General features: G+C 45.0%; 1 protein-coding gene across 1 annotated transcript in view; it reads left to right on the top strand.

Moving 5' to 3' along the window:
- Positions 1-13,991: 13,991 nt before the first annotated feature.
- The window catches only part of GJA5 (gap junction protein alpha 5), a 42,053-nt gene continuing 30,362 nt past the window's right edge, over positions 13,992-25,682 (top strand). Inside the window, exon 1 of the mRNA XM_065635703.1 lies at positions 13,992-14,047. The gene's annotated coding sequence lies outside the window, so the exon portion shown is untranslated. The remainder of the gene's footprint in view (positions 14,048-25,682) is intronic.

Raw genomic sequence — 25,682 nt, 5'->3', positions numbered from 1 at the left:
AGACTGAACATTGAATTTAATTCCCCAGAATGGCACCAGCAGATGCTCTGTTTCCAGAAGAGCTGTCATTTGAATGAGATATTATCATATGAGTGCCACAAAGTTTTGCATCTTCAAACCAATGGTTTCAGTGTTTCTGGGCATTTGTGCCCATGTAAGTTGAGAGCCTCATTTCAGCAGTTTTCTTCCCAAACAGCTTTTACACTGAGTTGCGTAGCCCCGAAGTCCAAAGCACAACTGAAGGCAGAGATGATGTTTTTCAAACTGGATTTTAAAAGAGCTAAAGGATAAGTGAGAGATGGAAAATGATCACATTTTGCAAGCGGGACCAGTTTGGAGACACAAAAGAAAAATCCATCTCTATGCATGCAGTTGGAATAAATGTCATATTCTGAACACCTTAATAAATCAATCTCTTAATAGAGAAGTAGTAGAAGTCCATACGTGACATTTTTCAGCCTGTGCTACATAAAGCATGGAAATAGTCTTCCTGGAGAGAGGACAAACAGAGAAGACACAAATCCCAAGAACATGAAGTAAATAAGAACAGGCACAGTTTGATCAACAAGAGGAATAAATAGAGTAAGGAAGAGTAAGGAATACCATTGTTGCTTTGTTTTGCTGTATGCTACTGAGATAAACTAGGATTATTAAATGAGTGACTGGTCACCACTGCTACCCTCATCCGTCTCTGGGAAGCTGTAGGAGAGGGAGGACTAAATGATACCATGAGCAGCTAACACCTTTAAAGATTGCCTGCAAGCTGCTGCATCACAGAGTCCAGATGGTTCAGATGTTAAACTGCCTTTTCAGACTGAAACCGTCTTTTTGGAAAACTCAGCTCTGGTTGAATGTGCATATCCCTTTCTGTCTCTCTAATAAAACAAGCCAAAACCCAAAGCTGGTATGTAACTACATGGCTGTAGTCCATCTCTAAATTACATCCAGCTACTGTGAGAGACATTTCCCATTAACCTTCTGTCTGCCACTTGCAAACACTGTGTGGCAAGTTGCATAACAACTTGCAAGATGCATCTGATGCTGAAATTATATTCAAGTCGCTGATCATTTGGTATATATTACCTTCATCTGAATGATCAGGATGACTTTCTTTGCTATCACTGGGGTGCAGAACCTTTAACATGGGGCACACTGAGTTTGCTGACATTTCTGGTTTGGGGAAAATCATAGAATCATAGAATCATTTTGGTTGGAAGAGACCCTCAGGATGATTGAGTCCAACCATAACCTAACACTGTCACCTAACCATGTCCCTAAGAACCTCGTCTAAATGCCTTTTAAACACCTCCAGGGATGGTGACTCCACTACTTCCCTGGGCAGCCTGTTCCAATGCCTGACAACCCTTTCTGTGAAGAATTTTTTCCTAATATCCAATCTAAACCTCCCCTGGTGTAACCTGAGGCCATTTCCTCTTGTCCTATCACTTGCTACTTGGGAGAAGAGACCAACACCCTCCACGCTACAACCTCTTTTCAGGCAGTCCCTTCAGCTGGATGCCTTTTGGAAGAGCACCACTAAGCTCTCAGCCAGATTCTCCAGCTCACTGGGGCCTTCCTCCCCTGCATGAATACAGAAAATGGCCTAAATGAAGACAAAGATGGCAGCAAGGAATTCCTCTTGTACAGGGGCTACACAGGGAAGCAGTTGTTTGAGATGAGGACTTAAGTGGAGAGGGCAGGAGAACAAGAAGGGGACTGGATTCTTTCAGGCACCAGGGTAATGCTGGAAGTCAGAGCTACCTTTGTAACATGAAAGCAATGGCTGTGAAAGAAAGGAGTAGAGACCACAATACCAAAGGTCTAGAAGACTGGACCTCGCGCGCAGCATGCAACATTCACTGAATCTGCAAAGGAACTGCAACACTGACAGTGCCAGACTGATAATGCTCAACACTTCCAACCTGTGTACCTGATCCATCATTTACACTCCCATTGGGCAATCTGTAGAAGTGCTGAGTACTTCCACCTCCAAAAAAACAGTAATAGAAATAGTAGCAGCTAACACTGTTACTCACAGTGCCTTTTTCTTGTCCTTAGGCCTTTTCTTACCTTCAAAGAACCATAGACATCTCCTGCACTTTTAAAATGTTATTTTCTTTGGAAAGAAGTTTGCTTCATTGCTGACTTCTCATCCTTTAGCTGCTTTGAGACTGGTGGCTGAACTCCTGTTTCTGGCACTGAGACTGTAAAGTCTCCACTGCAACTCAGCCCTTTGCTCAGAGACTACGAGGTCACTTGGGGAATGTGGGATTTTTCATTCCAAATGGATTTCCAACACAGACATGATGTCAGGACAGGGCAGGGCCATGCTATTGAACAGCTCTGTTCATGCATGATAGCAGATTGTGCAATTATATAGCGCACAACCCCGGATAATGATACCTCTCCCTCAAACAAAGTTATCTTCTCCTGATCTGCTTAGCTAGAAAGTGGCACATGCTTCCTGTTCTTCTGCTGAACACACAAACCTTTCGCTCATGGCTGAAGCTGAGCACTAGCTATATTCAGCCACCCGGCAAGAAGCTGGGAGCTTTACCCAACACTCTGGTTTGCTAGATGCTACCCAGCTTAGCCGACACCTGCTTTCTAGTAACACGTCTCTTTGTCCACCCTAGAGCCAAAGCAGTCTATCAGTCTGATCATTAGGGCGAGCGTCTCCAGATTTCATCTTCTCTCTGCCACCTACTGGTCTCAGAAATCATTTAAATGTAGCTTGCCCTGGGTGAATCTTTAGGCAGAACTTACCATGTCCCTACAAGACCAGTAAACGTCACTGTCCACATTTTAGGGGCAGAGCTCTCAGATTTTTCCAGGACACTCTTCAGAGCCCTTTGGGCACTGCAGGTTATAAATTTCCCGGGAATACATTTTGCTAGGGAACTGCAAACAAACCATAAAGAAAAGAGAAGGAGAAAGATATAAAGCAACAAGAAGGAGGGAAATTGGGGAAGTATGCAAGTAACAGAAAGGTTTGGGCAAGAAGACAGGAGAAAATGTGAAAGCAGGGTTGGATTGTGCTGAGGCTCAAGTGGAGGATAAATACTTATGGGAAACGTGTTTTTAATTTAAGGGATGGAACAAAACTAGACAATGAATAAAGATAAGCAGGGCAAAAGTGGAATGCCTTTCAGTATCTATTTAACTTAAATGCAGTTGTTCTCTGAAAATTACTGTTGTAAGAGGACCTAGGGAATTACAGGCCAGTCAGCATGACTGTGATACCTAGAGAGATACTGGAATCAATTATGAAACAATCAATTTATAAATAGCTAAAGGACAATAAGGTGATAAGAAGCAACCAGCAGGGAATTTTGAAGAACAAATCCTGTCAAACCAGGCTAATTTCCTTCTTCAACTAACAGGTCTCATAGATGCAGAGGAAATGGTAGATATAAAATACCTTGACTTCAGTGAGCATTTAGAAAATGTCTAGATCACAAGATCCCAGAGCAGCAAGCAAAGTCACCACGCAGAGGCTACACAGGTTGAAGTACCATAATCAAGGGTAATTATCAGAGCTTCGCTTTTTCCAGCTGGGAGGATCATGTCCCTGAAGTTCTGCCTCCAGGACTGCTCAGTATTTCCTTGCATGTTTTGGACAACAGACTAGAGGACAAAACCAAAAGGATGACAGCTGGGCTGGGGCAGGCGTCAGTCCCTCCTGAAGGCAGGGAGGCTGGGGTGATGTGAATTGGAGAGGAACGTGAGACTCTGGAGAGCTGGGCCACCCTCTGCAGAGGTGACCGCACCAAGACACAGTTCTGGAAAGGTGACTGCACAGACACCGAATGTGCTGGTCCAAACCACATCGTAACTGTTTTGGCAGCAGTACAGCAAAGAGCTGAGGTGGGACTGAATAGGAGCCTGTTAAGTGAGGTTCCCACAGAAAAAAGATATATCACATTCTGAGATGCTTTAAGGGGAGTTTTGTGTATAAGGCAAAGGAAGCAATTATTTTGTGCATTTACTTGATACTGCTGAGCTCTCAGCAGGAACAGTGTGTCCAATTCCAGGCACTACATTTTACAGGAGATGCAGAAAAATTGGGGAGAGTCCAAAAAAGGACAGCAAAATGATAAGAAATGTGAAAAAACATGATTTATAAGGAACGGATAAAATAAGTGAGTTTGTTTTCTCTAGGAAAAGAACAACAGGAGGGGAGGCATGATAACAGTCTTCCAGCGCATAAACATTTGTTATAATGGGTGGAGAAAGTAGGCAGTTGTCCTCTACGTTCACCAGAAGTAGAAGAAGAAATAATCAGCTTAATTTGCAATAAAAATGATATAGCTAAACATTAGAAAAACACTTTGCAATGGCAATAATAGCAAAGCACTGCAACACACTGCTTGGGGAGGCTGTAGAATCACAGGAGGTTTTTATGAAGAGGTAAACAAACATCTGTTAAGGATGATCTTACCTCATAAGCAGGATAGCAATCAGGGAAGAGAAGGAAGCTTTCTGAGGTCTTCAGCCCTACACAAAACTGTAGAGCCAAAGACCTAGAGAAATCTCAGAGAAATATTTTAAGTTTGAAAAATATATATATATCTCGTCACTAAACCGGAAAACTTAGCCTGGACATCCCGGGTTCTCTACACCACCCAATGCAGAGCTGAGCTGGGGAGATACCAGCTCAGGCCTGGGAGCAGGCTGGCTGTGTCAGCAAAGCTTTCCACTTGAGCTAATGATCTCCTCTGGAGTGGGGCTAACTATCTAGGGCAGGATGAAGCACAGTGGTGCTGTGCTGCTTCCCATGCTGGTGTCAGCTCACCCCGGGCTCCCAGAGGTATCTCCACACTGCCCTGCCAGTAGGGCTGTCCTCGGGGAAGCTTTCGGAGGATCACTGCTTTGTTCTTTGGCTTCAGTGATGGCTCTGAACATGCTGCATGTTTAGAGGTGTTTGCTCACCATAACCACACTTCGATCGGTTTGTACTCATACTGCAGTAAGATTAAATGCCGTAGCTTATTTAGAGTGTTGCATCTGGACATCGACACTAAACATGAAAAATAGGGTGTGAGCAACCTGCGGCACTTCCAGTAAGAGCCTCTTTTCTCTCTCAGTTCAGCCCTGACCTTTTACAGAGCTGTTGATTTTAGAGAGGAAGCCATATGAGGAGCAGCTAAAGTCTCTGGGTTTGTTCAGCCTGGAGGAGACTGAGGGGAGACTTCATCATGATCTACAGCTTCTTCACAAGGGAGGAGGAGGATGGGGAGGTGCTGATCTCTCTGGCAATCAAGGACAGAACCTGAGGGAACAGCAGGAAAATGTGCCAGGTGGGTTTAGGTTGGACATCAGAAAAAGGTTCTTCACCCAGAGGGTGATGGAGCACAGGAACAGGCTCCCCAGGGAGGTGTCACAGCCCCAAGCCTAATAGTGTTCAAGAAGAGACTGGACAACACCCTCAGACACAGGTGTGAACTGTGGGGTTGTCCTGTGCAGGGACAGGAGTTGGACTCGATGATCCTTGTGGGCTCCTTCCAACTCAGGACATTGTATGATTCTATCTGAGGGCAGGAGGAACAGGAAGAGCCACCCACCTTGTCCCATTGCAGTTGCTGGAGTAGCATCAGCAAAGCAGCCAAAGGGAGCAGCAGGCGCTGCCCAGCCGCCTCTCGGGCTCCGGCAGCCTAAACCACTAGCGGGCGGTGTTTTCTCATTCATGCTCTGAGCAGCACCAGCGGAGACCCAGGGATGCTGAGTGAGACAGGAGAAAGCACCTTGTGCCTATTACACTGTGCATAAACCTTGCCTTTCTCTTCCCTCATTTCTTGAACTTTTTCTGCAAAACACAAAACTACAGCAAAGCAAATGCAGGAAAGTTGCAGTGGTGCAGTAATACCTATTGTGAATATGATTTTTAATAGTATTTTTACAACAGTTAAACAGATGGAGCTAAACTAACATGAAGGTCATTTTTATGTCATTGATTTTACCCATAGAGTCAGTGTAAACTTTGTTGACAAAGCACTCTTTTTCTAGTATAATCTTTATTTTCACTTGAATCTGCATCCCTTATCCAGAAATATTTCTTACGTGTACCAGCTGACCTCCATGATTTTCCCTTTAATAACAGCATGGTTAATAACAAAAACTGGACTAAACTTACAAAGAACATGTAAAGCAAAGGAGATGAACGCACACATGTCAAGAATAGGTGCTATGGTACTGCAGCAGCAAAACAAACACGGCTAGGAAAAGAAGAATCCTCTTTTAGATACGTGATTTCATGCATCAGAATGATTTCACTTAAAACTTGGCCAGGCTGTTCCTAGAAATGCAGACCTTTACAACAGTGTCCTGGTTAGAAATTCCAAGTTTTTGTGACAGCACAGGTGCTATTTCTGAAGAGGTGCACTGGGAAGGGGCCCAGAGCTTGTAGGCAAGGTGTAGCACGTGTATCATGGAGCCATCATGTACAACATGCCTTTCCTAGGTCCCCATATACCCTCGTCTTACCTGTCCCTTTCTCTGCCCTCGACCTAGAATCTACCACCTGGTGAGACATGGAGGTGGAGCACATCAGCTGGAGGACATCACTGAGAAGATGTGAGAATACAGGCAAGCTGCATTCTTAGGTGGACTCAAATAGGACTCAAATTTCTGTTGGCATATATTCTAGATGATTCTAGATTCTTGGCGTATATTCTAGATGATGGCTTTTCCACCACTATTGAGATCCTCCACAGAGACATGAATTAACTGCTTCCAGAGCTTTGAGGTATCAGACCAGTTAGAGAACATGTTGCTTACAGCCAATCTGGACTATGTAAAGCGGATCCAGGGAAAGCAGTGACAACCACCTGATAATACTTCTGGTAATAATTAATTGCTGCAGGCCTGCCAGTAAAAGAGGGGCTAATAATATCTCCCAGCCTCTTGAGTGGATCTCCAAATGTTTGTTCTATCAAGACTTTTTGTGCAATCTCTTAACATCCTCAGGGACAAGGACAAAGCTTCTGAAAGATCTGAACAAGTGAGCATGTCTGGAAACAAACTGTGTTATCTCACTGTCCATGAGGTTTGTTGCCGTCCAGTTTCTGATGAGGGCTCATTCCCTACCCTTTTCTCCCTTCTTCTGGGCTCTTCTAACACCACCAAGGCCTGCCTTGCTGAGTGGTAGGCTCAGGGCTCTCAGGAGCGTTGTCACCACCCACTCTCCACCTTTATCTCCCTGCCTTCATTGCCACACGGCAGAATGACATGATGAAGATGCGCTGTGCATACGAGGTGTGGAGATGGCCCAAGAGAGCTCACAAGCAGGACAGGGGAGTGATGGGGATGCAAAACAAGCCATTATCAGTTCTTCCAGTCCTGAGAGATGTGCATACCTGCCACGCACTTTGGCTGACCTCAGCTTCTCATTTCCCACAGCAGAGCCTGTTCCCAGCCTCTCTGGGGAGGACATCCGTGGGGACGGTTCCTGTTTCCCTGCCCTTTCAGTCATTTGCCTTCCTGAGCCTGATATGATTGTTTCTCTGGGCACAGAGTAAAGATGCCAGCAAGGAACGGAAGCCTCTCATGCCTCAGCAATTTATTAAGAAAAGGAGGTTATTGAACTTGGAAGCTGTTGAGCCAGTCGTTCTCTTTTCCTGATCAAGAAGATAACCCATCCATAGATAAATAACCCATCCAAAGGTGATGAGACAGCCTGGCCTAAAACTAATAAACAGTCGGGTGAAGGGAGGCAGAGATTGTCTATGTATAGACCTACCAGAAAACACAGGTGGTGGGGCTGAAAGGCTTCCAGTTTGGAGAGTCCTGGTTTTGGTTTGGTTTGGTTTGGTTTTTTTCATCATTATTTACAGCAAACTTCAATCCCTTGAAGTCCTGTTACTGCTCAGTGAATATTATATTCCTAACAGCAATATGGTTTAAAGCATTGTCAGGAGGCTTGTAAGAGAAACATTAAGAGCCCCCTCTTTGGGGGTCCCCTCTCTCAAGGGGTCAGACCTGGCAAAACTTTCAGCAGCTGCTTCTACGGCGAGTCCCACCTTGGCATAGCAAGCGTCAATGACTCCTCCATACATCCTGCACTACAAGGCCTCATTCTTGTCTGACTGATAAACACTGTCATAATGAAGGCAGCTATTACTACAGAAGCAAGGACATGAAGTCTAATATTTCTCTTGGCCACCCTGCTTTGGCCCAGAGTGCAGCAGGTTTGGTGGATTTCTAATCCCTCTGCTGCGTATCAGATCCAGTGCTGGGTGTATTCAGCTGCAAACCCTGGCTCTTCCTTTCAAAAATGTGCCGCCTTTTACAAAAGCACAATATAGAAGTCCATTCTAGTACATTCTCTTTAGCTGTATATAATTGTGGCATCCCTTTCCCTTTTAGATTCATCAAGGCTTTGCCCGCCCTGGGGACTACAGCTATAAGACATTGGAAAAGATGCTGGGATGGTTTGTATGACTGAATGTTAAAACCAATGGCTATAGTCTTAAGAAAGACTGAGTGGGCAGAAGTGGGGTAAAAAGAAAAAGTATTACCTGCTCACTTGTTTGTGATTTCGAATTGTAATTCCCTAGTTAACAATATTCAGTATCTGTGAGTCAGTGTTCTAGGAACTGGATTGATGATTTGGGTCTGCGACAGAAAAGTGAGCAACACTGGAACATGAGAGCACTGGTTTGTTTGAGCACTAACCAAAATAAAAATAAACGTAAGTTATTGCTTAGTTGAACACATACTGATGTTGCTGACTCAAAAACAACCTTGGGGATTTCTAAATGTTCTAAATAGCTTCCCTCTTTTGCAAATCATAAATGCAGAATGAACAAAACCTGTATTTCACCTCATCCAGATGGGTACAATGATGGTAGAAATGAGAGGCTGGTAGCAGGTTTACTGATCCCCAGTTAACTGCACTGTTCTATGAAGCAGAAGAAGGTCTAAAGTGGTAATGCAATGCTTTGAAAGACGTGATGCTTTAAAAAGTCCTGTTTCCCAGTCCTGAGTAGAATTCTGGACTAAATCAACACCAAGAAAGTATTTAAATAAGAAAATATAAATAATAATTCAGAACTGCTTTAAATGTTTTTACTAGGCACCAAAAATACACAACTCCTCAGTAATGGAATTGAAAAAAAAGCACAACCAGGTTTAAAATGGGAATGGGAGTGGCTTTACGTAAAACAGATAACAAACAATTACAGAGGAGAGAGGATATAAATTAGAAGATAGGAATTATTTTAAAAAATGATGGAAGCAAAAGGGGAAAAAAAAGACTGACAAAGCTATTTTTTTAAAAAGTAAATTAAGAACAAAATTAGTCTTAATCAAGGTATTGAACTGTTATCAGAAGGAAATGTTAGATTACTCAATAATAATGCAGACAGGAAAAATGAAATCAATAAATACTTCTACAGCAGGGAAAAAAGAAAGTTGATGATAAAGACATTCTTGATGACATGTCTATTCTTGTAGTATCTCAGAGGAATTAAATACCACCTACTAAAATCAGGCATTTAAAATCAGCTGGATAGGATGCCTTGCACTGAAATGTTCCTTTGTTTCTTCTTTTTGTTTTGTTTTGTTTTTTGTTTTTTAAATAAGCTACACAGGATGTCTCTACACTATTTACTTTGATTTTCTGTATTTCTTGGTGCAATGGGTAAAGTCCTGGAGGAGAAGAAGAAAACCCATAGTCTGGCATTTTGTAAAGACAATGTAGAAGAGCATAATTATTTTATAATTATCTCATAACTGTAATTACTCACAGGTAACTACAGACCTGCGATAAGATCTCAGTCCTAAGCTAAATAATGAAGTGGCTAACACAGAACACAGGGAATAAAAGGAGAGAAATATATCTAGGGGCAGTCGCTATGGGTTTATAGAAAATTCACCCGCTTGAACTGTGTTAATGCTTTTCTCTGAGGAAATTGCACATGCCATTGTCAAGTATAACAAAGCTGGTACAACATAATTGAGATCCTGGAAGGCAGTTTCCCTTCTACAACATGGCAATTTGATTAAAGAACTTGCTTGACATAAAAATAAGATAGGAGTCTATGAAAAGACTATAAATGACCTATCAGATTGGTGTCAAAATATAACTGAGAACTAGAAGTGATTTTTTTGTTTATAGCATGTTTGTATCAAGATCCTGGAGGGTGTCTGGCATCACGATATCTTCAGTCAATAACCCGGAAGAAAACATCAAACATTTTGCAAATGTCACTAAGTCCAGGAGAGGGATGAATCATGAAAAAGGGGACTGCTGATCTAGAGCACCCCTGACGGCACAGTGAGGTGGGCAAACACAGAAAGGTTTTGCTTTAGCACACGGAAGGTCATGTCTTGCGCATCCACAAGATCAGCTGTAGCTCTGCTATGGGGAGCTTTGTCCCGGGAAGCAGTGACTCCCTCTGCAGAGAGCTCTGAGCTCCGGGTACCTGAGGAGCTGCAAATGCTCACACTGCAACATTGTGCTTGACAGGGCGAACGCAATCGTTGGATGTACGTGACCCCTAATTCAGCAAATTAGAAAAAGAGTGCTTATTTTCTGGTTCAAAAGTCAGCTTGTTTTAATGACTACCTGCCAACTTGGATAAAGAAGGTACCCCCCAGGACTGCCTTCTCACCTTGTACTGATCTGTGACATCTCGGATCTACACATGGGCTACTACTATGCAATTTCAAGGGCTTAAATCTGCTTATCTCTAGTCCAGCTCCCCAAAATAATTTATGATCTGCGAAGTAGCCCAGAAAGCAGTGTCACAAGTGACAATGTACGGCACCATCCTGAGGATTCTTGCTCACGCATTTCAAAAGCTGGTCCCATCCAAGAGCAATGTCTCATCTCTCAGTCCTGGAAAGACAGCACCTATCTTTGCTATGCCTAGAAGAGAAGCAGCTTGAGGGACACAGGCAAGACCACGTGAGAAGCAAACGTGAAGCGAGAAGACTAGAATTACTGCAAAGCAGAATAAGAATAGCAAGAACACTCAGCAGAAAACAAGGCATTAAAAGACATTGCCAGACCACAAACCACGTGTGCCAAAGGACACCTCACAGGCAACTTGGACGTAGATCCTGCCTCCTTCAAGCTTAACATAGATGATTCCCTCACAAAGCACCTAAATGCATTTGTATCAAAGGGTATCACACATCAGCACTTGAGCTACCTACAGCAGACTCGTATCCGTCCAGCATGAGGGTGCCAGCGACCTCCTGGTTGTTGTTACTGTGCTGTTTCAATTTATTGAAGTACAGATGACAATTCTGGCGAACTATCAGCGAACCTACACTTATGGAACAACCAGCCACCAATCAAATAGCCAGAAGAGACCAAAGAAATAGAGACTCCTGCAAATTCTCTCAGATGCTATTTGCTGTGTCCATTGTCATAGTTGTCAAAAGCCTTGCAACTGTCCTATGAGTGGATTTTGATTCAGCTGGAAATTGACACTGGCATTAACAGGTCTCCCTGATGCCAAAGACTTTAGTTGCCGATGAGTCTCACATGTCAAAGGTTGGAACTACTTCATTTCCTGCAAACTAGTCCAGTGCTGTTACACTCCTTGAATGTATTGCCTATCCTGCCAAAGCATGGAAAACCTGGAACTCTCCTAGAAAACATCTGTCCTGTGAAAAGCAAAGGCTGCCAAGCAATTAAGAAAGGGTATTAATTTTTGACCTTTTCATTAAAAGCCCATGCCTGGGCTTGCCTGGGCAAAAAGGCAAGCAAGGAGCAATTCGAGTCTTACTCATGGAACAACAGAACAAAACAAATAATGTAGGCTTTCCGCCAGTGCAGGGGAGAGGGCAGGCTCAGGCTGGGACTTCTAGAGGCAGCATTTAATCTAGCTTGTGTCCCTTAGAGAGAAGATAAAACTTCCGTAGACTGCCATGGAAGGAGATCTGTGAAAATGCCAAGTGCTTCTGATGATCCGGGCCCAACTCGCCCTTTTAGGCAAGATATTTAACAGTGACAAAAGTAAAGGAAGACCACACATCCCCGACCTGTGGAAACCACTGCCACAGATGGAGTCTGAGCCTTGAAGGACTGTGTTTATCAAGGGTACTCATGGTTTCAACAGCTGTGTGTGTGTTACAGAAATGGGAATGGGCTTCTTGGGAAGGGTTTCTATCTGAGCAGCAAAGTTTTCATGCAGCAGGGACCAAGCATTCCTTTTGAGTCATCAACCAGCTGTTTTGTAGAGCAGTAAGCCCTCGATAAGGAAATAGCCAAAAGCAGCGCAGGTTGCCAGAGAGGGGTGGGGTAGTGCAGAGGTCCCTGCTTCAGTTCCTGACAAAACCCTTCACATTTACTCCCCATAACTAGATATCCACCTTGGTGGCACAGGTCATCCATGAGCAGAGGCAGTCCTGGTACCACTGGAAACAAACCCAAGGAACAGAGTCATAGCATGTTTCTGGAGAGAACCACAAAAGCCAAAAAGCTATAAGGACTGGAGAAAATCTCCTGGGGCCCAACTGTGCAAGCACAGCCGTCCCGACCATGTGCTGGCTTGCAGTGATAACATTGTGTGCTGAGGTTGGCACGCAGTCCAGGTGAAATCACAAGAGGAACAGCTTCCCACCCCGTGCAGCCTCGGCGGTCACATCCTCAGCTTCTCACCCGCTTACACCCCTCTCCCCGCTCCACCCAGCTGGCCCTCCTGTGCCGCAGGGGAGACGCTGCCCGGCCTGGCTTTTCTTCCACTGCGCTGGAGTAGGGCTGGCCCACAAGTGGCCATTGTGTTTCCTAGGAAGTGCTGTTACAGAAAGTACCTGCTCATACCGGCTGCGTGCGAAGGCTCAGAGCCTCTGCTGGTGCCTATTAATATCACCCCAACCTCCATCCCCATCAGTGCTCATCTTCCCAACGCTGATCTCAGAAGTTTCTGAAGGTACGTTGCACCACTGACTCTTTCATATGTGCACTCTTGGCCTCTGCCAGAGTTTAAGTCTGCGGGGAATAAGGTAAGAAATTAAGCCAAACCCTGGCATCTGGGGAATATAGTTTTTCCACAAAAAAAAATAAAATGTCCATTGGAGGGAGGGAAGGAAAAGAACTAATTCTTGTTTGGCTCAGAAATATAGGAGGATAACTGTTCAAGGTTTAAAGTTTGAAATACATGACAAAGCCATAGATGATGGGATGCAAGGGAATGCCTTGGCTTGGCCAGAGGAGAATTAAAGCAACACTGATAAATGACAATTAATACCTCTTATCACCGAACACCTCAGTGGACACTAATGAAGCCTCATTTGCTTTTGGATATTACTGTAGCATGATCCAATAAAAAGGTGAACCAAAGACTCTGAGTTAGGTGAGAGGCCTACACCTAGCCCATACCCTCTTCTTCCAGTGAAGATGGTACCTGGTTGCTCCCAGCATGGATTCTGACTTCTCCCACCCTGTACAACCAGACAGCCAGACCCACGGGTGCCAGCACAGAGAGCGCAACAGTGCTCTGGGACGAGGGGCTGGTAGCAGGGTGGGGGTGGCAGCAGCTCATCTTTGAAATGTTGGTGCTCACCTCCACCATCCTCAGTGATCTTTCAGTGGTGGAGGTGGCTATAAATGTCACAGAGTGGGAACAGGTTAGATGATTACATGGGAAACTGGAATGAAGGGGGAGCAATGCTGCTTACTGGAGCAATAGCACTTGAAATTTAAAAGGGGGGAGTGATATGGAATCATAGAACCATAGAATCATTTTGGTTGGAAGAGACCCTCAGGATGATCGAGTCCAACCACAACCTAAACCTATGGTTTCGCTGTTTCCACAGGGCAGGGTAAAAAGAAGTAAGGCCTCAGGTGGAGGGGTTGGGTTGCCTTCTGCTTTCGCCCTGGGGTCCCAGCTTTCAACCCCATAGCTGCCAATAGTGAGCGAACCTCTGCCTGTAATGCCAGAAAGAACTGCTGTGATCATCTAGGCCCACACCTTCGAAAACCTGGGTCAGAAGATTTGACAGAAATCCTTCCCATCTCTGCAAGGGTCTACTTTCTGACAAGAATACAGCCACAATTTAAAAGCATCCTGTGGAGGATCATCCACAACCCTCAGTGAGTTTTTCTAGTGGTTAATTACAAACAATGTTAAAAAAATAGCGCTCTTTTTCATGAGACTTTTTTTTTCCCCCAGTTTCAAATTCCAGTTTTGGGATCTTATTACCCTTCTGTCTACTAGACTACAGAAAATTTGTTCCCCATGTATAGACACTGAAAAAAGTTAGACTTCAGCTTTCCCTTTTCCCTTCAACTCCTTGACCTCTTTCACTGAAAGGCATGCTTCCAATTCTTTAACACCCTCGGGCATTGTCCCTGAAACCTCTCCCATCCAGGAACCACCAACAAAAGCTCTAAATAGAGTACATGGGAAGTGACCACGTTAGTGCTAAATGACACATGCATTCAGCCTCTCCTAGAGCTATTCATCTTGATGTTATTTACCGAAAGCTGCATGAGTTCCCCCAGCTACAGCATCATCCTGGAATTTTGTCGTCAGCCAGTGAGACGCTCCAAGCCCCACTTCTTCCTTGTTGCCGCTTCCCGAGACAATCTTGCCAGCTGATAAGCATAGCCTGTATTCCTTATTCTTTGACATGTGACTTACAGCAGCTAATGTTATGCTTGGCCCCATCTTTCCGAGTCATCCAGACTATAGCAGTAATGTATTTTTTTTTGCTAGCTTACTGGTTTTTGAGTCATTCTGACTGATCGGTGACTATTTACTGTCTTTCAGATCATTGATAGCAGAGTTCAATACTATATAGCCACAAATGACCAACTTTGCCATGCTTATTCCCCTTTACCATTATACATCTCCATCCATATGGAGGACCAACACGTTTCCTGTAAAGTTCTAACGTCTGTGTTGCAAGGAACTACAACAACAAAAATCCCTAAAAGCACTATACCAGCACTGTCTGTTCCTGGCTCCGTCTATCTTGTGTAATTTGATTGTAAGTGCTTTAAGGTAAAAATCACCATGCAGTCCTGTAACTTTGTTTCTATAGGGTCTACTACAAGTGGTCCTGCAAATAAGAAATGGTAGTCTTCCTTTCTGGCAGGTACATAAACAAGTGACTTACAATTCTCAAACTACTGCTAGGATCTCATCTTTCAGAGAGACAATATTTCTCATGAAAATATAGGAATGTGAATAAGTTGTTTTCAGAGTACCTGTAGTGCAAGTCCCTGATCTGGCAAAACTTATGCACATGCTTAACTTCATCCTGCATCAGAGGAAGTAGTCTCAATGCACACTAAAATACCGGCTTTCTGCTTTTGCAGAACTGGGTACCAGGAAGAGGCATAGCATGCAACAGGGAAGGTGAAACAGGAGGTGAGACGGCCAAAGCTTTTCTTAATACTATTGTAAATACAAACCTCTTCTCACATCTTCTTTTCAGTTGTTAAATACACAAATATGGCATTGCATTCCCATGCCTGGTTGCCTCAGGGGCAGCACACAAATTACACAAATCACAAATAGGCAAATATATGGATTCCTTTACTTCCAAGGGATTTTTGAATATTAACTACTTAACCCCTAATCATATCAACATTGGCTGGCTAATGAATGAGGTGAAGCAACACCCTTGGCTGGTGAGATTCATGAGGAAAAATGGTGGGTTGTTCCACCTCAGGGAGCAGAAGGGCTCATGGATCTGGCATCTCACTGTGCAGATTTCCCATCTGGGACAGAGTCCCAGTAGTCTGTGTCTACAGGAATGTCTGATCTTTCCCATTTCATTGTAGGATCACTGTATGAGAAGGTCTGAAATCCAATAGCTTTGCTCAGTGTAAATAAAGGGTCCAAGTGACACAGATCCTTCCCAGGGAGGCATTTTCCCCCACTGTCATAGCTGACTAATGTGAGAACAACCCACCTCTTTGAAGATTTCACTTTAGCTATGAGGGATGCTTTGGTTTCCTGCATCATCCAAGCAGTTTGCCCATCCATGTCCGACAACACACCAGAGAGGATGCTAGCACACTCCAGGCTGCTTGGGTTTGGTGCTTCCGACTGGATGGAGAGATGTGATTTCAGGGTGAATCAGCAGTCACTGCTGTCAGAAACACTAGCCCTTGCAACATTCTACTGGATATTAAACTATTAGTAACCTTCACTTTGGTCTGTTGACCAAGACCAGGAAATGTAGAGCAGTGTCTTATAAGCAGTTCCAAGCATCAACACTCTGCATACCCTGCACCCCAAGGTATGGTTGTGGCCTATGGTGACAGACTCATTAAGATTTTTATCGCCCATATGCCAAGCTGCATTCAAGCTAGCAAAAGAGGTGGGGATAAACAGACCACGACTACTGCATGTGGCGCTTGCCTGGTGATCCACAAAGTAAAATGGTAAATACATTCCTTCCATCATATCTTCCTTCACATTACTTCTGGGAGTACAGACTTACTCAGAGACCTGATACAGAGGATCCAGACCATGCTAGAGCCACAGCCCCCCAATAAGAATTCAGAATAGTTATCTAGGGGATAAATTCTGCTCTCATTGAATTTGGAGAGAGAAGCAGGACTTGGGAACCCATCATTTTTGTACTTGCCCCTGCAGAGGGCCTCAGCCTAGATAGCTGAAAAAATACAGTATTTACAGAGTGTATTAAATGGCTGGGACATTCCTCCATTGTACAAACCACTGTCAATGCTTCTCCCACCTCTCCCTAATTATTTTCTTCCTCTTTCCATATTTCTTTTTGGTTTTGACTCCTTCCCCTTTCTGTGTCCCTCTGCTTCAGCTTGACTGGGCTTTCATTTCTTCTTTACCGCATGACTCTGTCTTCAAGATCACCTTCTTGGATGATCCACACCAGTAGCATTGGATACTCCTCTCCTCCCTGACTAATGGGCTTCATCCCCCTCACAAAAACAAATCCCAGTAGTATCAAGCCTGTACAGAAAAGCAGACATCTCTTCGTTACTGTTAGATACTCACTGCTTCATACAGGAAGAGCCTGTTTATAGCCTGGAGCCTACAAAGATTTCTGGAATTTGAAATGTTTTCTCCTTCCATTTTGAGGGCAAGCAGCTGAACAGAGCAGGAATCCTGCCTCTCCTCAAAAATATCTTGTCTTTCCAGATATCGACCTTACCTTTAGATCCTGCAGCTCAGCAAATGTGGTCTCATATATCGCAGTGTTTACCCAGCCTATGCAATCTGATAGGCCACCTATATTGAAGGGGGTGATTAACGTCTAAGAAGGGATGGGAGGTGACCTTCCACACAGTCAGGATATATTTTTGGAAGGGCAAGGCAAAGTCAGAAGGGCTTACTAAACTCTTTGATCATTTAAGCTTCTGGTTACCAAATAACCATCAGTATTCTTTCCATAAATCCATTTATTCTTAGCAACACAAATCCCCATCCCCACTTCTGCAACATTAGCATCTACTCCTAAGCAATGTCTTTCCTCCCAGCTACATCACCATCCTTCAGCAGCTTCAGTAACCCATTCCCCAAGTCTTCTCCTTTTTCTGATTGATGACACATCATGCGTCTTGCTTACTGCACCCTTCTCTCACCTTTCACAGCACCCCAATCACTTGACACAGAATCACAGAATCTTAAGAACGACATAAGCAAGCAGTAGGCCACAGTTTGAAAACCGCTATTTCTAAGCCCCCCACAAAAAAACTGCAAGAGAATCTATTTAGTTCATGCATTTCTCATAGCTTCTCTCATTCCTCTGTCAGTTGTTGCATTCACATCTGCTGCTAACTAGCCTCATTTTTAGCAAGATACAGCAGAAGCTAGAGAAAGATGTCTAAGTCTGGTAGAATTATAATAGCAGAATAACTCCTCCATTCCATTATCCTCATGTCCTGCTTTTTCTTTTCTCTATTCCCTTTTTCTTCTCCTCCTTTCTTTTTTGCTGGCATGGTGAGCTGTTACACTAGGTCTGCAGCAAACATGAGCTGGTTGTTGCTGAGCGCAAGAAGCAGTTCAGCTGGTAGTTTACATCCCCACATTGCTGCATGCTGGACGAAGGCTGGAGGCGGCTGGTGCTGGGTGCCGCAGAAGAGTACCAGCAAATACCAGCCACCCTTAAGGGACATCACATAGGATGTCCATGGGAAAACACTGACGGAGGGCATGGATATCTCACACCTATCTGTGGCAGAGGTATCCATCTCAAAATGGGACTCACCACCTTGCTGTCTTTCCTGGTCTAAGCACATAATGCAGGGTTTCTTTTTGTCAGAAAGCACTCCAGAAAACAAAAGAAGACAGTAAACCAGGCTGGTGGTGACATGGCCCAACAGGCCACTAATTAGGACATTTTACTCGAATGTGGGGGAAGGGGGAAAAAAAAAAAAAGAAGTTCAATGCTTTCTCCATTTGATCTCAACTGTCTTAAGCAAATGGTTCTACCATCCAGGGTGGAGCACATTCTAGGATTAAATTCACCCAAATCTGACAAGGAAGTTCCTTAAAATTTCAAAGAACATAACGAGACAGCTAAAGTGCAAATGTAAGTCTTGGTCTTACACGGGCAAATTACCAGAGGGACATAAAGGAAGCGCAGTCCCACTTTCTGCTACCGTAACAGCTTACCCTAACGTTATGTACACTTCTTTTCATATGCTCTGCTGATCCACTGAGCAAACCTCAACGTCATAGCTGCCTCTGTCTGTACAGTGGATTTCAGAGGTGAGGGGGCTAGGTGCTGTTTCCCATCCTCAAAAAGAAGTTAATTCTGGTCATTTACCTCCTGGTCTGAGACACCAGCCACAACACTTACTTTCTCCACTAGACCTGCACAAAGCACCAGTTGATCCTGAAAGCCTTCTCTGAAAACCTGTATGAGAGCAGGTCCTGACAGACAGATGGAGAGAGAGACAGCTTGCTTATGGATCCCGGCAGACTGAAGCGAGAGCTAGATATCAAGTTTCTCAGGCTGTGACCAAATGCAGACTTTGGGAACATTACTGACAGATATCACAGACTTCCATGGTGAGGTGGCATCAGCAGTGTGGGGAATCTAAGTACTTGTCTCAAGAGCTAACAGCGGGTGCCAGGTAGCACACTGGTACAGAAATACTTTAACAATATTTGGCTGCCCTAACTCTAGGTGGGCAGTAAATCAACATTCATTTCAAGGGGGATTAGGTGTTTACTGTCTCCAAGGTGGCATGTTCCTGATCCTACCTTGTACGAACAGCGTCAAGGAAAAAGCGTTGAAGTGTAGGAGAAGAAACTTTGAAGGCTTTGAAAAAGGCATAAAGGTGAGCGAGCAGATGCAGAAAGAGTCACTAAGTGGTTAAACACTACTCATGAAGATGGCAAAGCGTGAAGGGATAGCAGACAGCCATGAAATGGGGACATACTTTGTCCACATGGCGAAGCTGAAACCTGACAGAGAAACCCCAGAAGGAATATGAAGCTGGAGAGTGGCAAGGGTAGGCAGCAGGACCTGGGAGGCAGGAGGCCAGGACTGCAAGCAGCACTGCAGTAACCAAGGACAACTGAGCTTTTCACTTAGACAATGTAGGCAAAATGTCAGGTTTTAGAGGAAAAACTGGTGAGATTTGACAGGTCCATATGCGAGACAGCTTGCATACAGTAAAATGTGCAGTAATCTGTATGTCACTGTCAGGGAGAACACTGAAAGTGCTGGAGGTGATGAAGAGAGGTGGTTGTTAGGAAATAGAGCCTGAACCTCTGCTTCAGGAAACCTAGGGAAAAGAAACTTCCTTAACAGTGGTCTTGGGAAAAGGCCCGATTTTCCCACACATCAAGTTCCAGATGTTGGTAGGGGATGATGGAAGACTGGAGGAATGGGGAGACACTGGAACAAAGAGGTGGTAGTACAAGATGCAGGACAGAAAGAAGAGAAAGAGAGCAAGCAGGGGGAGAAGAGTTCAAAAGCGCAGGGAAGATCAAAGCTGGTGGGGAAAAAATAAGAGACTCCTAAAGGTGGCTGGGGCAACATTAGATATTCCTGTGAGAACAACATTGGGATTATCATATTGAAAACAAACTTCAAGATATCCAAGCAAGTATTGGAGAGGAAGAATCTGGCAAAGATAATGTGAATACAGAGAATGTGGAAGGAGTTTATTCCATTCCTCAAGTTTGCAGCATGTGGAAGCGATTACAGGGAAATTACAAGACTAGTGCTATATAAGATACGGGATAATAACATCCAATGAATAACATAGTGCAGAGTAGAGCTGTAGCCCAAGAAGAAAAAAATATGCCGAGATCTGCGTAAGTCTATTTTCTGAATAAGATGGAAAAGTAAAAGAGCAAGTCAAATTGAAACTTTTCATCGATTTCACTGGAAGTTTCTGTTGTTAATGGTAATCCCTTCCTCTAAAGAAGTTCCTTGTTTCACCTTGCTTCATTTAAAGTAGTTGGACCAGTGAAGCTGAAATCAAACCTTCAGCCATGACAAAAGTCAAGGACTTTGGCCCCGGGTTCTTTGATAAAATCTTCATAAGTTTTTTTCCAGCAAGGAATTTTAGCATCATGAATTTTCTCTCCAATTCAGGAAGGACACTAAGTCTAGGATTGATGCCTTTTTAAAAAAAAAAAAAAACAAACAAACAAACAAACAAACAAAAATAATAATTTTAAAAATCATTCTTAAACATCCAAATTTCTCACTCAGAAGGAAAATTCTTCTTACCAGCCAGTTCCATGACAGGTTTCATTGTTCTCCTCTAGTGGTAAGATACTATACACCAGTTTGGCATGAGTTCTAGAAATGACATACCTGCTCACTACTTGCTTATTGCTTCATATTCAGGGGTCCTTAGTTCAAACTCATAAAGGGGACTCTCCCAAGTGTATCACTGCAAGTTGCTTGCCTGTAAAAATAAATGTAAAATAGCTTAAAAAGTTACTGTGGGCCTACAGGTAGCAGTTACATGTTGAAAAATAATACCCTCCTTTAGTGATAATTAAGATTTGTACAAGAACTACTTAGGTGCGCAATACTCCAAGAGAGAGAAATATGTTATTTTTTGGGGGGGTGGAAAAAAAGGCAACAAAAACCCTGTGCATTCCTTTCCATTATCATAACTCGATTGCTTATAGCTCTAGGTACTGATAAACTGCTATCACTTCAGATGGCTTATATTTCCAACCCCAGGAGGTACAGAAAAGTAACAGCTATCCCAGCCTCTGGAAACCCCTATTCTAACACAAAATCCATGCACTGCCATGCCAATCACATCAGCACACCTGGTGCTCCTTGCATCCAGGAGGTTGTTCTGCCCTCTCCGTGTCTCAGCTTAGGGCCATTTCCTCCTTACCTCGCTCTGGACCAGCATCCCACACTGGCTGCTGGCGATTCAGCCTCCCATGCTCTGCAACGCTTTCTGCAGAGCTGCTCGGGAGATTACGCCAGCGATGGCATTTTATCAGCGCCGCTACGAGGTGAGCGCAGACACGATAAGGAAGTGTTAAAAGTCAACGAGGTGCCGTTGACAAGGATTGGAGCTGGGCTCACGCTTCCCACCCACCATGTGTGTGCTGATGCTGTGCAGCCCCGTTGCCTTCTCACCAGCTGCTGCTTTGGCAGGCGGCACCTTTCACCCTCTCTTTTCAGTACGCAGCCTCCTGTCTAGCCAGCCAACTCATCTCCACTGGAAAATGTCGCAGCATCAGGCCTGCAGGGAACAAATCTTTTCTTACCAAATGCCGCCCAGGTTCCCCGCTGAGCATTGGAGAAATTTTTTTTCATTGCTCATATGTGCTGATGGAGGGATAGCCTGGTTGCTTTAGAATTATAGAATGTCCCAAGTTGGAAGGGACCCACAAAGATCATCGAGTCCAACTCCTGTCCCTGCACAGGACAACCCCACAGTTCACACCATGTGTCTGAGGGCCTTGTCCAGTCTCTTCTTGAACACTGTCAGGCTTGGGGCCGTGACACCTCCCTGGGGAGTCTGTTCCAGTGCTCCACCACCCTCTGGGGGAAGAACCTTTTCCTCATGTCCAACCTAAACCTCCCCTGGCACATCTTCCTGCCATTCCTTCCTTGGGATCTGTCACTGGTCACCAGACAGAAGGGATCAGCCCCCGCCTCTGCTCCTCCCCTTGTGAGGAAGCCGTACCTGCCATGAGGTCTCCCCTCAATCTCCTCTTCTCCAGCCTGAACAAACCCAGAGACTTTAGCCGCTCCTCATACAGCTTCCCCTCCAAACCCTTCACCAACTTTGTGGCGCTCTTCTGGACACTCTCCAGTAGCTTTATAGCCTTTTTATATCCTTTAGCTCCTCACCATCATTCCCTCCCAGAGAGGAAAGATCTGCTCCCCGAAGTGACTGCTTTCCCAGGCAAGCATTTGCCCCCGCTGCCTGGAGCAGAGCAGAGGCCCCAGCAGCACACCCGGCATGCACCCCACAGAGATGAACCCCCTTGGGAAACCTACTGTGACTAACAGCTTGATCAGACCCAAGACTTCTTCCACCAAGTGTTCAGAGGCAGGTGAAGAATCTCATAGGAAATTCATTTAGTTTGTGCAGCCATTGGCACAATCCCTGAGCTGGAACCACGCAAGCAGCCAGCAAGCTGTAGGATTAACCACGCCACAGGGCAATACATGGTGTTAGAGCCAAAACATCCTGGCTCCATCTTTGCCATGGTGACCATTAACTCCACATAGACATAGTAAAGATAGCTTAAATAGCCACAGACTGGTCACAGTGTCTCAGAACCACCTGAAACTCAGGAATCTCTTCCACAACCTACATAACAAGGATCCACACTTATTAACAAGGACACCAGGGATGCTCCCACTGCCAGAGCTACCACAGCTAAGGCCCAGAGGCTCAAGCAATGCTGCTCTGGAGAGCAACCAAGTCACCAGAGCATCACAGACAGGCAAGCCCCCACAATTGCTACAGCGAACTAAAGAGCTCCATTATATTCCTGTGTGGCAGGCATGGCTGGAACAACCGCCCTCTTTTCCAGCTGGTACAGCAGCTTCAGAACAGAAGCCCAGGTCTGAAAGAAATTCTCCGTTCACCTCCACAGAAGCCTTGTCTGTGCAAGGTTGAGATGAACCAAACATTTAACCAGGTAAGCTGCATATTGTCAGTGATCTGGCATCCTGGGTTTACATTCATAGACCCTTCTTGGTGTGTGTGTGCTGGAAAACACTTTCTAAGACATCTATGCATTCTGTTTCATAGTCTTTGTAAAGATGCTAGAGGCAAGAAGAGTCTCTCCCTGCTCATTGAGATTCAAAACAAAAACACATTCAATTGACGCACCGTGCAAGCCGTGGGCAGCATGGTCGGAGCCCCCTGCTCGGTCCCGGGAGAGCAGGAATGTCAGAGTCAGTGCTGAGAGCAGTGTCAGGGCCAGCCCTCACCATGCTGTGCCACACTTGCATTGGCAGGCACCACTTCCCATGCTGTGCAAAACAGATCTGAGGCTCCCAGGAGAGTTAAAGTCCCAGGAATATCATTAAAGGAGGATATTTGTTTCCCACAATAAAGAGATTTCCAGTATAGGAACTCCATCTAAGGCCACCCAGCTGTGGATGTTGCACTGTTTATATTTGCACAGAGGGAAAAGGCTGTGACAGTATCTCTAATGTGTATCACTGTAGGAATATCTGAAAGCAACAGTCACTGACTATGTGCAGGAAAGATGCCATTCAGATACCTAGTAGATGCTGTTTTAGCTTCATCTGAAATCATTTCTCCATTTTCTGTAATTTCTATTTGTCCCCAACCCATCAGGACAAAGGATTTGTCTGAAGACAGGACTGTGCCTCTGCCAAATACCACACTGGGAACCTCGCGGATTTGACCTGCTTTGGATACTTATCCTTTACATTATTTTTAAACACACCTCTGCTCTCCACCAGGGAAAAAATGCAATCCCTGAAGCAAAAGGTGCTGGAGAGTGAGGGGCAGGGTGGACCCATGGATGTGGGCATGTATACTGGTATATGTGGGGATGGAATAATAGAAATCACAGCGAGGGCATTGCAGGCAGCTGGCGGGTTCCCCTGGTGCCCCCTCTGTGAGGCACACAAACACTGGCCTCTCTGTCCTCCCGGTCTCCAGATGCAACCAAGCCTTCAGGAGTGAACAGAGCATCCCTCCCCATGCAACCCTGCTGCCAGCCAGGCTTCTTCCATCACCTGACAGTGCCCCACGGCCTGTGAAACAAGCCTTTGATGCTAGAAATGCAGAATTCTTCTAGAACTTCAGCAGTTTTGGAAAGGAAAATTAAAAAAAAAAAAAATCTGACGGAAAAAGTATTATTGAGAACACTTTCCTTTGCCCAATGTCTTCTTCCAGCACAGTGAGCCCTGCAGCTGGGCTGGGTGTCTGCCTGCCAGGTTTTCTGGCCTTGGCAGCAGCTGTATGGTGTGTCCCCCCTAGGCAGCCAGCTCTGGCAGCCCCCAATGCCCACTGCCCTAGGGCACAGCCATCCTTGTGCTGTCTCCCAGCAGGCACCCTTGGCTCCCAATTCCTCTGTGTCACCATTCCTCAAGCATTTTAGTCAGGGACGTAGCAAGCTCCTGAGAACACAGTGCCTCGCAGGTTTTGCCTGGAGCAGAAGCACCTTCATGGACGGTCAGTCATTCAATGTCTGCTCCCAGCCCCAGGCAAAAGCAGCAAGTTTGCCTGTCTGGCAGGCTTCCCCCCAGCATTTTCACAAGCAGTTGCCTTACCTTGTTTGAGCTTCAGGGAGTTCAGTTTGGGGTGAAGGGTAGGTCAGCTCTTATCTCATATCTACACACACAAATGTAACCCTTACCAGTTCCCTTTCCAGCCCCCAGAGTTCCTGCCTGGCAGCACAGCCAGGACCACACTTTCCACCGCTGCTAGGGCCATTTAGCGAGAGACAAGCAGTGCCAAAGAGCCACCAAGATTTCCTAGGGACACCCCGGCTTTAAGGAAAATTCTGGAGGCATCTCTGACCTTTCTCCTCTGCAGCCTTTGATGAAGGACACATGGCTAAGGAAAGGAGAAGATCCACAGGTCCCTTCTCCAGTCCAGACTGGTGAGAGCAGCCCCAGGGTGATGCTCAGGAACAATAAGAGCTGAGTGAAACCCCCACACAGGACTCTGCAGGCCCTGTGAAATTTAGAGATTATGGAAAGCCACCTTGGGCCCCTTCTCCTTCTGGAAAATGTTTTTAGTGGAGCTGAGGTGGCTTCAAAAGCTTCAGCTATGGGATGTTGCGGTTTGTTTAAGCAAATACCACATTTGTCAATTTTCCAAATGTCTGTTCGCACACAGACTGTCATAGCATCCTGCCAGGTCTCCAAACATTCATCTATGGAGAAATTTTCTGGAAGCCTGTGCCTGCATCTTTTCCTTGTCTTCTGACCATTTGAAGACCAATCACACAAGTATGAACCCATGTGGATATGTAGGTGTCAAAGATTGCATTTTCCAAAGCCTTGCAGATGTATGTGACTTAGGGAGCCCTGCTCAGGCCACCACCACCACCTTGTCCTAACCACAGACCATCCAAGTCTTGGGAAACGGGAGAGGTGCCTGAGGACTGGAGGAAAGCAAATGTCACTCCAGTCTTCAAAAAGGGCAAGAAGGAGGACCCGGGCAACTATAGACCGGTCAGCCTCACCTCCATCCCTGGGAAAGTGATGGAACACCTTATCCTTGGTGCCATCTTAAGACATATCAAGGATAAGAGGGTCATCAGGGACAGTCAACATGGCTTCACCAAGGGGAA

This window comes from Caloenas nicobarica, chromosome 1, assembly GCF_036013445.1.
Source record: "Caloenas nicobarica isolate bCalNic1 chromosome 1, bCalNic1.hap1, whole genome shotgun sequence".
In the NCBI taxonomy this organism is placed as follows: domain Eukaryota; kingdom Metazoa; phylum Chordata; class Aves; order Columbiformes; family Columbidae; genus Caloenas; species Caloenas nicobarica.
Note: the sequence above shows the minus strand (reverse complement) of the source record. Positions and strands in the feature narration are given on the sequence as shown.